Raw genomic sequence first — 12,975 nt, 5'->3', positions numbered from 1 at the left:
GGTTTCCTCCGGGTGCTCCGGTTTCCTCCCACAGTCCAAAAATGTGCAGGTCAGGTGAATTGGCTATGCTAAATTGCCCGTAGTGTTAGGTGCAGGGGTAAATATAGGGGAATGGGTCTGGGTGGGTTGCGCTTCGGCGAGTCGGTGTGGACTTGTTGGGCCGAAGGGCCTGTTTCCACACTGTAAATAATCTAATCTAATCTAATATCCTGTACAATTGCAGCATGACCTTCCAACTCAATGCACTGACCAGTAAAGCAAAGCACACCAAACGCCTTCTTCACTATCCTATGTCTCCACTTTTAAGGAATTATGAACCTGCACTCCAAGGTCCCCTCCAGGATCTAATAGATCTAGTGTTTGATCCCTTATAAATAGCAACCTTTTGAGAGAGTGTGGCTGCAAAGTATGAGAAGTGCTCAGACATTTATCTTTGAGCATATATAGGAGGTGAAATATTTGACTAAATAGGAGTCTTGTTTTTAGCAATATTAAAGGTCAGGCTGAGGCTCTCGCATGCAGCCCTGAAGGGATCAGGAGTGGCTTACAAATTAGGTACAGACCAATTGCAAGTACCCTGCAGTTATCCACATACCTCAGTCATGTATGCCCATATTTGACAAGCTTAATTTTGGCATGAAAACAAATGTGTATCCATCCAGGGAGTTAATATCACAACAGAGGGCAGCTTAACTTTGATGGGGTGAATATCCATTGTCAGAGATACTCCACAGGGGCTATCATGCATCATCGTCTGAATACAACCTACAACAGCAAGTCCGCGAAGTAACAAACATATTACTAAACAGTCCAGTTATCTTCACACTCCCATAGTGCAATCAGACCTGGACTGTGAATCCATGACTAACAAGAATGCTAGAGAAATTCCACCACCAATACCTCCATTGCACACTCCAGACTCTATATACAGACTGACAAACAAACGTAGATAGAATCTTTCTTGAAACTAGCGGCCAAAACTCCTGCAACAACATCAACATAGATGGACTGGACATTGTGTCCATTTGGCTGAAAAGCATCTCCACCAGCAAATCATTTTTTTCCTCAATTCTCAAATGACCAGTGTTCTGGGGAGGACAATGGAATGATATCAAAACACAATGAAGTTTTCTTTGAAACATAGCTGTATTGACCTTAATGGAGGAGAGGAGATTGCTACCAATTGGTCAAAAATGAGGATAATTTATCCATTAAACTGCGTCATGCTTTGACTCCAAAAGGTCTTAAATGATGAGGCAGGACACTGCCACAGAAGGAAAAAGGAAATAAATCCTGTATTCCAAGTCCCATTACTTTGTGAGAAATGCTGCCCATGATGCCCAAAGATCTGAAGGTCAAGAATCAGACTTGGGTCAGATGAAGACCCATGGCAGAAGTGTATGGCCCTGAGTAAATGTCTTCCATAATTCCATATGCATCCAACATAACGAATAGTTCAACACTCAAGTGCTTTCTGGAGTCAATTTCCAGTTGCATTAAAATGAATGCCTATTGTTGACTCCTACTTTTATACCTCCCCTGTCTCCAACTACTTTCACTGGCTACCTATTAGACAGTAATGAGATAGTGATGCATATGATACTACAACAGTATATCGGCAGTTATGCTCTAGTGTCAGAAAAGAGGGAAGGAATAATCTATACCAGAGAGAAATAGGATACCTTATGGAAATGAAATCAAGACACACTAACTTTCCTTGAAACATAATCTCATGTATAGTCAAAAGTAGTAAAAGCAGTCTTAAAGATTCAGACTACAGTCACTCTTGGGTAAAGGAAACCTTCCCAAAGTATACCAGGCTGCAAGTGACCAAGTAGGATCCAAAAGAGGAACCAAACCACAAATCACCTCTCCTCAATGTATTGATTGCAAATGATTAACACATCGCTGTACAATCAGATTGAGAAATATTACCAAAATAATAGATGGTTTAGGGATTAGCAATTAAGAGTTGACATACTATTTTCACAACATTATCTGCAGGGGCCACACATCAACCTAAATACAACAGAATACTTGTTCAATATTTCTAATAGTCCAACAGCATTGTTACCTTCCAAATTTTAATCCCTTAAAACATTAAGGACTGGGATATCATAGCAATTACAGAGACATGGCTCAGGGATGGACAGGACTGGCAGCTTAACGTTCCAGGATACAAATGCTGTAGGAAGGATGGAAAGGGAGGCAAGAGGGGAGGGGGAGTCGTGTTTTTGATAAGGGATAGCATTATGGCTGTACTCTGGGAGAATGTTCCTGGGAATATATAAAGGGAATTTATTTGGGTGGAACAGAAATAGGAAAGGGATGATCACCTTATTTGGATTGTATTATAGACTCCCCAATCGTCAAAGGGAAATTGAGAAACAAATTTGTAAGGAGATTTCAGTTATCTGTAAGAATAATACAGTAGTTATGGTAGGGGATTTTAACTTTACAAACATAGACTGGGACCATCATAGTGTTAAGGGTTTAGTTGGAGATGAATTTGTTAAATGTGTCCAAGAAAATTTTCTGATTCAGTATGTGGATGCACCTACTACAGAAGGTGCAAAACTTGACCTACTCTTGGGAAATAAGGCAAAACAGGGCAGGTGACTAAGGTGTCAGTGGAGGAACACTGGCCAGCAACCATAATTCTATTAGTTTTGAAATAGCAATGGAAAATGATAGACCAGATCTAAAAGTTGAAGTTCAAATTGGAAAAAGGCCAATTTTGATAGTATTAGGCAAGAAATTTCAAAAGTTGATTGGGGGCAAATGTTCGCAGGTAAAGGGATGTCAGGAAAATGGGAAGCCTTCAGAAATGGGATAACAAGAGTCCAGAGACAATATATTCCTGTGAAGGTTAAGGGAAAGGCTGGTAGGTGTAGGGAATGCTGGATGACTAGAGAAGTTGAAGTTTGGGTAAGAAAAGGTATATGTCAGGTATAGACAGCAGAGATCAAGTCAATCCAAGTAGAAAGGCAGTAAGAATATACTTAAGAGGGAAATCAGGAGGGCAAAAAGGGGACATGAGATAGCTTTGGCAAACAGGTTGAAGGAAAATCCAAAAGAGATTTTATAAATATATTAAGGACAAAAGGGTAACGAGGGAGAGAATAGGGCCCCTCAAAGATCAGCTGTGTGTGGCTGGGGATGGGGGAGATACTAAACAAGTATTTTGTATCAGTATTTACAGTGAAAGATACAGAATGTGGTGAAAAAGATGGTGACATCTTGAAAAATGTCTATATTACAAAGGAGAAGGTGCTGGATGTCTTAAAACACAAGGGTGGACAAATCCCTAGAACTGGATCAGGTATACCCTGGGACACTGTGGAAAGCTAGGGAAGTGAAAGCTGGGCCTCTTGGAGATATTTGTATCATCGATAGTCACAGGTGAGGTGCTGGAAGCCTGGAGGTTGGCTAACATGGTGTCACTATTTAAGAAAACCCAGGGAACTGTAGACTGGTGAGCCTGACATTGGTGGTGAGCAACTTGGAGGGAATCCTGAGAGACAGAATTTACATGCATTTGGAAAGGCAAGGACGGATTAGAGTTAGCTGAAAATGTGTTGCTGTAGGTCAGACTGGTGTGGGGGCGGAGAGGTCAGGAAGAAGGTTGCAGGTTAGGAAGGCGGTGCTGAATTCTATGGATTTGACTGGAGACAAGGTGGGGGAAGGGGAATGAGGAAACTGGTGAAATCAGAGTTCATCCCGTGTGGTTGGAGGGTTCCTAGGCGGAAGATGAGGCGCGCTTCCTCCAACCGTCGTGTTGTTGTGGTCTGGCGATGGAGGAGTCCAAAGACCTGCATATCCTTGGTGGAGTGGGAGGGGGAGTTGAAGTGTTGAGCCACAGGGTGGTTGGGTTGGTTGGTCCGGGTGTCCCAGAGGTGTTCTCTGAAACGCACCGCAACTCTAATGTTGATTAGAGTTAGTAAACATGGTTTTGTGTATGAGTAATTAATGTCTCACAAACTTGATTGAGTTTTTTGAAGAAGTAACAAAGAGGATTGATGAGGGTAGAGCAGTGGACGTGATCTATACGGACTTCAGTAAGGCGTTCAACAATGTTCCTCATAGTAGACTGGTTAGCAAGGTTAGATCTCATGGAATCCAGGGAGAACTAGCCATTTGGATACAGAACTAGCTTGAAGGTAGAATGCAGAGGGTGGTGGTGGAGGTTTCCTTTCCAGTCTGGAGGCCTGTGACCAGTGGTGCGCCACAAGGATCGGTGCTGAGTCCACTGCTTTTCGTAATTTATATAAATGATTTGGATGTGAACATAGGAAATATTAATATGTTTGCAGATGTCCGTCATTTAAATTGGAGGTGTAGTGGACAGCGAAGAAGGTTACCTCAGAGACAACAGGATTTTGGTCAGATGGGCCAATGGGCTGAGGAGTGGCAGATGGAGTTTAATTTAGATAAATGGGTGGTGCTGCATTTTGGAAAGACAAATCAGAGCAGGACTTGTACACCTCAAAGGTAAGGTCCTGGGGAGTGTTGCTGAACAAAGAAACCTTGGAGTACAGGTTCATAGTTCCCTGAAAGTGGAGTCGCAGGTAGATAGGATAGTGAAGGCGGCATTTGGTATGCTTTCCTTTGTTGGACAGAGTATTGAGTATAGGGGTTGGGAGGTCATGTTGCGGCTGTACAGGCTGTTGGTGAGGCCTCTTTTGGATTATTGCGTGCAATTCTGGTCTCCTTCCTATCAGAAAGATGTTGTGAAACTTGAAAGGATTCAGAAAAAATTTACAAGGATGCTGTCAGGGTTAGAGGCTGAGGGATGACCTTATAGATGTTTATAAAATCATGAAGGGCATAGATAGGGTAAATAGACATGGTCTTTTTCCGTGGGTAGGAGAGTCCAGAACAAGAAGGCATAGGTTTAGGGCGAGAGGGGAAAAATTTAAAAAGGGACCCAAGGGCAATTCTTTCATGCACATGGTGGTGTGTGTATAGAGTGAGCTGCCAGAGGAAGTGGTGGAGGCTGGTACAATTACAACATTTAAGAGACATCTTGATAGGTATACAAAGAGGAAGGGTTTAAGAGGGATATGGGCCAAGTACTGGCAAATGGCACTAGATTAGGTTAGGATATCTGGTCGGCATGGACGAGTTGGACTGAAGGGTCTGTTTCTGTGCTGTACATCTCTATGACCTGTAAAAGCAGTTACAATGACATTGTCTGACTATGATACATCATCCCTTGTTAATCACTCGGCAGTCCTGTCATAACAACAATCTTCCTCAGAGGTTGTTCTCCACTGTCTCCATTAGGTATGATCAGTTGGCATAAATACATAGTTAAGTCACAGTATAATTTCCTATCATACCTTGCGAGAAACCTCCACTGCATGTGTCAATTTGTTCACCCAAATATCAGTCTTGGGGAGATCACAAATTCCTGCAGCCATGCAGATTACAACCTTCATCTTTAACCCTTGCCATAAACTCTGCATCCTCCCTGCTAAAGTACCATTCACTGGCAACTGTATCAACCATTAAGAGTCAGGTGTATAAATGCAAGTATTAATAATGCTTTATTCCCCATATTTTTCTACGAAGTATCCCAGCATATTTTTAATATTAAAGGCTTGAAATAAATTCAAATTGCATTGTCATCCATTTACTGCACTTGAAATAAAAAGTTATCAAATCAAAACATAGAAAAGGACACTGCCTGCAGTAACTGAAAGCATCCAGCAGGTGGCAGTTTGTTTCATTAACAAAAATGGTCAATTTAGAATACTATCATGGTCAGCACAAAACGGGTGGGCCGAAAAGCCTGTTCCTGTGCCATACTGTTCAATGTTCTATTAGAATTTCAGTGGCCAGTGCATTCGCTTATATCACATGTTTAGCATTAAGACCTATGAGCTGGATACCTCTACATGAATTTAACTGATGGAAAGGAATGAATGAGAAAAGTTAAAATAAGGAGAAAGCAGTAAGGGAAAAGAAGATTTTGTTTTCATTTACAGTATATGAGCGTCACTGGCTGGCCAGCATTTATTGTGTATCCCTGGTTGCCCATGAAAAAGTGATGGTGTGCTGCCTTTTCGAACCACTGCAGTTCACGATGCCATAAGTTGGCACACAATGCCCTTAGAGTGCAAATTCCAATATTTTGACCCTGCAGCAGTGAAGGAATAGTGAGATATTTCCAAGTTAGGATGGTGAGTGGCTTGGAGGGTAGCTTGCAGATGGTGTTCCCAAGTAATCCTTGTCCTTCTAGATGGAAGTGGCTGTGGGTTTGGAGGGAGCTGTCTAAGGATTTTTAGTGAATTTCTGCAATGCATCTCAAATAGTACACACGGCTGCTGCTAAATGTTAATGGTAGACAGGAAGGATGTTTGTGGATGTGGTGACAATCAAATGGGCTGCTTTGTCCTGAATGGTGTCAAGTTTCTTGAGTATTGTTGGAGCTGCACCTGTCCAGGCAAGGGATGGGGTGGGGTAGTATTTCAAAGTCATGATTTGTGCCATGTAGATAATGGGCAGGCTCTGGAGAGTCAGAAGAGGAGTTACTTACCACAGTATTTCTAGCCTCTGACTTGCTCTTGTAGCCACTGTTTAGGTGGTGAGTCCAGTTGGGCTTCTAGTCAATGGTAACCCCCCCCCCCAAGATGTTGACAGTAGGGGATTCTGTGATGGTAATACCATTGAGTATCATGGAGTAGTAGTTAGATTGTCTCTGATTGGAGATGGTCATTGCCTGGCATTTGTATGGTGCGAATGTTACTTCTAGGAGAAAGTGAGGACTGCAAATGCTGGAGATCAGAGCTGAAAATGTGTTGCTGGAAAAGTGCAGCAGATCAGGCAGCATCCAAGGAGCAGGAGAATCGACGTTTCGGGCATGAGCCCTTCTTCAGGGCTGAAGGGCTCATGCCCGAAACATCGATTCTCCTGCACCTTGGATACTGCCTGACCTGCTGCGCTTTTCCAGCAACACATTTTCAGCAAATGTTACTTGCCAATTGTCAGATGTTGACCAGATCTTGCAGCATTTATTCATGGACTGTTTCAGTATCTGAGATATCCATGTTTAAACCAAGGCTGTAATGAGGTGAGGAGCGGAGTGGTCCTGGTGGAACCCAAATTGCACATTGCTGAGCAGATGTTGCTTGATAGCATTACTGATGGCAACTTCCATCACTTTACCATCATTCTACTCTCAGTCATGAGTAAAGGTTGAGTAGAGGATATGTTGGGTTGTGTTGGTTTGCAGATTGTTGGAGTACAATTGTACTGCTGTCGATGGCCCACAGTGCCTCATGGATGTCCAGCTTTGAGTCGCCTGATATGTTGGAAGTCTATCCCATTTAGGATGGTGATAATGCCACACAACCAAATGGAAGGTATTCTCAGCAAGTACTGTGTGGTGGTCACTCTTACTATCATGGACAGATGCATCTGCAGCCGGCAGATTGTTAAAGATGAAGTCAAGTATATTCTTCCCTCTTGTTGGTTCCCTCACCATATGCTGCAGACCTAGTCTTGCAACTATGTCCTTTTGGATCTGACCATCTCAAATCAGTAGTGTTGCTGGTGAGCTATTCTTGATGGTGGATGTAGAAATCAGCCACCCAGAGTACATTTTGCACTCTTGCTGCCCTCAGTGCTTCCTCAGAGTGCTGTTCAATTTGGAGTAGTATAATATGCGATAACCAGCAAGAGATTTTCTTGCCCATATTTAACCTGAAGCCATGATTCAGGTTAAACAGAGTCAATGTTGAAGACTCCCAGGGCAACTCCTTTCCAACTGTATACAACAGTGCCTCATCCTTTGCTGGATCTGTCCTGCAAATGGAACAAAAAATATATATGAATAGTGATGGTGGTGTCTGGGACATTATCTATAAAGAATGATTCCATGAATATGACTGTCAGGCTGTTGCTGGACTACTCTAAGAGAGTTTGCCCAATTTTGGCACTAGCCCTGAGATTATAGTAAGAAGGACTTCACAGGGTCAACAGGACTTTTCTGCCATTGTCTTTTCTGGTGTCTAAGTGGTCCATCCAGTCTCACTTCTTTGTTGATACTTTGTAGTGATTGATACGACTGAGTAGCTCACTTGGCCATTTCACAGGGCAGTTAAGAGTAAACCATGGTGGTGTGGCCTGGAGTCCAATATAGGCCAGACCAGGTAAGGATGGCAGATTTCCTTCCCTGCAGGATATTAGTGAGCTGGATGGGTTTTTCCCAACAATCAAAAATCATCATCATCAGTCGGTTCTTAATTCAAAATATCTTTCACTGAATTCAAATTTCACCATTTGCAATGATGGGATTTGAACTTGGGTCCACAGAATACTAGCTAAATTTCTGGATTAATAGTCTAGCAAAAATATTACTATGCCATCGCCTCCTTTGGCTTGCTTATGGTGAAGAATGAATGCAGTGGAATATGTGTACATATCAACTAGGTTTTGAAGAGATGATGCAATAGTTTGACACATGCATATATAAGGAAAGAGAATGCAAATGAGATCTAAAACATCTGTAAAAGGTAATTTAGATGGAATGAGGAAAGGCTTTTTCAGATAGCTTTTTCAGAGTCAAGTACAACAAGTTCAACTTCTTTGAGCACTACAACAGTCTGGAGAAGTTGACAAATGGAATAGCTCCTGTTTTACTGAAGATCAACTCCCTTGAAAGTCAAAAATGTAGCCTGAAAAAATTTCATGGAAGACTTGCAAGAATTACAACTGGGCATGCTCAGGAAATAGGAATTGGAAGAGTGCATCACTCAGATATCATTGGGGGCTGGTGCAGATTACAGAGACTTTAAGGTCACAGAAGAACCTCACAGAATGCATTTGTATGATATCACCAAGAACCAAATGAAGATAAGAAATAGGAGTAAACCAAGAACATATCCTTGGCAGGACACGTTCATAGCCTAAAGTCATTAACAAGTTCAAACTCTTAGTCTCCTCTACCTCTCTGTCCACCCTGTACATGGTGTTTGACAGCCAATGCATTAGTAAAGTTCCAGAGTTCCCCAGGTTTCCCACAGCACAGCAGCAATGACACTTCAAACGTACATGAAGTACATGCTAAAGTATGTCTTAAGGCAGTAAGAAGTACCATGTACATGGAAAGCTTTCTCATTTGCTTCGAGTAATAGTTGTTGCTTCAGTTACTTGGACTTCTATGGACTGCAGCAGTTCACAAAGGCAACTCATACCTTCTCAAGAGCAACTAGAGGCAGGCAATAAATGCTGACCCAGCCACTGATGCCAAACATCCATGGGTGATTTTAAAAAAGGGGAGAAAAACTTGTATCGTAAACATGTTCATCAATAGATCATACATGCAACCATTAGTTCTAATGAAAAAAAGAGATAAACAATGCCAAAAGACAAATATAAATTCTGAACCACTACTTAACAAAAATCAATTGCAACAGAAGTCACCTTGAAGCAACAGTCTTGGTCATAAAACTCTATTCATGATTCATTTTAGTTGTACATTGCTAATTCAGTAAACTTTTTGATGGCCTAATCAGCTTTAAAGCTCAATTTTTTCAGGTTTTCGCTAGCACATATTTAATCTGCAACATTGATATTAAATAAAACTAACTGGCCTTCAATGGTTCTCAATAAACACAACAAATGAAAAATTAAATGAACGTGTGGAATAATTATATTGTATTACAATAAATCCAACTTGCAACTGTACAAACATGTAGCTTTATCCTCCCATGGGAGATAAAATCTGGAACACAGTTGATGCCAATAACCCCTCATAGTCCCACATTACCACTTATCTTGACAAATCACTTCTACTTGCCCAGACAGCACAACATTTACTGTCAGAGATATTAACTTATTTTATATGGAAAAGCAAAAAAGGTAAATTTTGAGATTAAATTCAACCCTCAGTTGCATTATGGTGTAAAGATTCCAAATTTACTTTTTAAGCAAAATGAAACAAAAATATTTTACCAAAAATGGTAAAGAGAGTATTAGCTTACAACTGGGTGCAGTTCACAGAGAAAAGGAATTTGTGCAAATAGATTCTAGGAATTCCAAACTTTTATTAGGATGTAAGAAATTGAATGTGGCACATCGCTTGAAGGACCTCAAGCCACGTCACATTCAAATTGATTACTTTGAACCAAGTCTGTAAATAGAAAAATCGAACAGGAAATATGAATTTAGCAAGGTCCCTAAAAGCATCAAGTTGGTTAAATAATCAGCTAATCTGGCACTTCACATAAGCATTGCCCTTATCAGGCTTTGCCTGTTACTGGTTCACATCGGTGTTTTTCCTGGTGAAAACAAAATCTGGCACTTTAAGAAGCTTCTTCAAAATGTGATACACATACTTTTGTATCCACCTTAACTGCAAACACAGGGGGCAACAGTCTTTGCTATTGTCTTGGAATATTTATTCCCATGATGTCCCTACAATTAAATACAGATCAAACAACAAAGTTTAAGGCGAGTTTCATGTTTAGTTTGATTCAATTCGGTAATTGTTTAATTGTTAAATATTCGAGGGAAATCATGCAAACAAACATTTGCACCAAGTCCACTTTGACTGAAAGCTCCAAACTTATTTGCCATATTCCCAAAATGTCTGCAATTCCAGCACCAAATTCAAGACATCTTTCCATTTTCTGGCTGTTCCATTTTCTGGCTCTGCAGAAATGACTTTGGTCTCATTTCCCCTACTAAAATGTAAAGATAACATCTTACATAAAAAAAATATAATAATACTCTTCAAAAACCTAAATTTTAATTTGCATTTTAGAAGCTTTTTTTAAATGTTCATTTACAAAATATGGCTGTTTGCTGGCTCCGCCAACATTAATTGACTATGTTGAAAGTGATCGATGGGGTGCCACCCAAATAGGTTCTTTGCAGTGGATGGTGTCAACCCTCTCAGCTGCACATATGCAGGCAAATGGAGAGTATTCCCGCACACACCTGACATGTGATGGACAAGCATGGGGGAGACTAGAGACAAGATACCATCGAGAGAATTCCTCACCTCTAGACTGCCCTGTAGCCACTTTATTATTTGGTTGGTGCAATTCACTTTCTGGTCAATGGTAATCCCCAAAATGTTGATCAAGGGAGATTCAGCAATGGTAATGCCACTGAATGGCATGGGATGGTGGTTAGATTCTCTTGTTGAAGACAGTCATTACCTTGGCATTAGTGTGCCATAAATGCTTCTTGCCATCTATCTGCCCAAACCTGGATATTATTTATGTCTTAGTGAATATGAACACAGGCTGCTTCAGTACCAGAGTTGTGAAAGAAGCTGAAGATTGTACAATTAGCAAACATTCCTATTTCTGACCTTATGTTAGAGGGAAGATCATTGGTGAAGCAGCTGAAGATGGTTAGGCCTAGGCCACTATTCTAAGGGACAGCTGCATTGATGCCAGAGGCCAAAAATGATTGATCTTAACAACCACACCATCTCCCTTTGTGCTGGTATTATTCCAAGCAATGGAGAGATTTCCACCCAACTCCCAAAGACTCCAACTTTGCTAAAGAATCTCTGTGGTATACTCAGTGGTATACTGCCTTGATATCAAAGGCAATCATTCTCACCTAACCTCTGGAGTTCAGGACTTTTGTCCAAGTGAATGTACCAAGCTGTAATGAGGTCAAGAGCAGAGTTGTCCAAGTGGAAAATAAACTGAACATCAATGAGCAGGTTATTTCTCAATCAGAGCCACTTGATATCACTGTCGACAACCTTTTCCACCGCTTTGCCAAACAGTAGTGCTAAAGAGGGTTCAATTTGATCTGCTTTTTATGAATATGGTGTGCCTGGACAACTATATACATCAATAGGTTAATGCCAGTGTTGTAACTGTACTGGAAGAGCTTGAACAGAGAAGAGCTAGTTCTAGAGCACATGTCTTCGGAACCATTGCTAGAATGTTGTCAGGGTCCATAGCCTTTGCAGTATCCAGCGTCTTCAGCAATTTCTTGATATTGCATAGACTGAATCAAACTGGTAGAAGACTGGCATTTGATGATGCTGCTGACTTCAGCAGGATGCTAAGATGGACCAACTCAGCACTTCTGGCTGAAGATGGATGTAAATGCATCAGCCTTGACCTTTGCATATATCTACTGGACTACACAATCATCGAGGATCAGAATATTTGTGGAAGCCTCCTCTTTCTGCTAGTTAATTGTCTAGCAGTATTTACAATTGGATGTGGGCAAGACTGTAGAGCTTAGATTATGATCTTAGGCTCGTTTTTCGTATGCTGCTTCCACAGTAAGGCATGCAACTGGTCCTGTGCCATAGCTTCACCCTAGATGATGGATCACCATACCTTGAGTTGCTAGATCGGTTTGAAATCAGTCTCATTTTGCACGTGGTGGTGCCAGAAGACAACAAACAGTACCTTCAATATGAATACAAGACTTGGTCACAGAGTCATACAGGACAGAAACCAACCTTCAATCCAACCGATCCATGCTGACCACAATCCCAAACTAAAACTAGTCGCAGCTGCCTGCTCTTGGTCCAAATTCCTCCAAACATTTCTTATTCATGTACTTATCTAAATGATTTTTAAATGTTGTGACTGTACCTGCATTCATCACTTCCTCAAAGTTCATTCCACACCCGAACCACAAAAAAATTGCCTCTCTTTTTCAAATCTCTCTCCTGCCATCTTAAAAATATGGCCCCTAGTCTTGAAATCCTACGCTCGAAGGCAAAGACATCTGCCATTCACCTTATCTATGTATCTCAGTATTGTATAAACTTCCAAATGCTCACCTCTCAGCCTCCAACACTCCAATGAAAAATGTCCCAGCCTATCCATTCACTTTATAACTCAAATCCTCCATTCCTGGCAACATCCTAGTAAATTTCTTCTGAACCCTCTCCAGCTTAATAATATCCTTCCAATATCAGGGCAACCAGAATCGGACACAGTACTCCAGAAGAGGCTTCACCAACGTCCTGTACATCCTAAA

General features: G+C 41.2%; 1 protein-coding gene across 4 annotated transcripts in view; it reads right to left on the bottom strand.

Moving 5' to 3' along the window:
* The window catches only part of LOC122562594 (smoothelin-like), a 356,856-nt gene that overhangs the window by 277,028 nt on the left and 66,853 nt on the right, over window positions 1-12,975 (bottom strand). The window contains exon 1 of one of the 4 annotated variants that reach the window (XM_043715565.1): window positions 6,542-6,576. The exons of the other annotated variants lie outside the window; for them this stretch is intronic. The gene's annotated coding sequence lies outside the window, so the exon portion shown is untranslated. Of the gene's footprint in view, window positions 1-6,541; window positions 6,577-12,975 lie in introns of those variants that run through there. 4 annotated transcript variants of the gene reach the window in all.

The sequence above is a fragment of the Chiloscyllium plagiosum genome, chromosome 25, assembly GCF_004010195.1.
Source record: "Chiloscyllium plagiosum isolate BGI_BamShark_2017 chromosome 25, ASM401019v2, whole genome shotgun sequence".
Lineage (NCBI taxonomy): Eukaryota > Metazoa > Chordata > Chondrichthyes > Orectolobiformes > Hemiscylliidae > Chiloscyllium > Chiloscyllium plagiosum.
The sequence above is the reverse complement of the archived record's forward strand: the minus strand, read 5'-3'. Positions and strand labels throughout refer to the sequence as shown.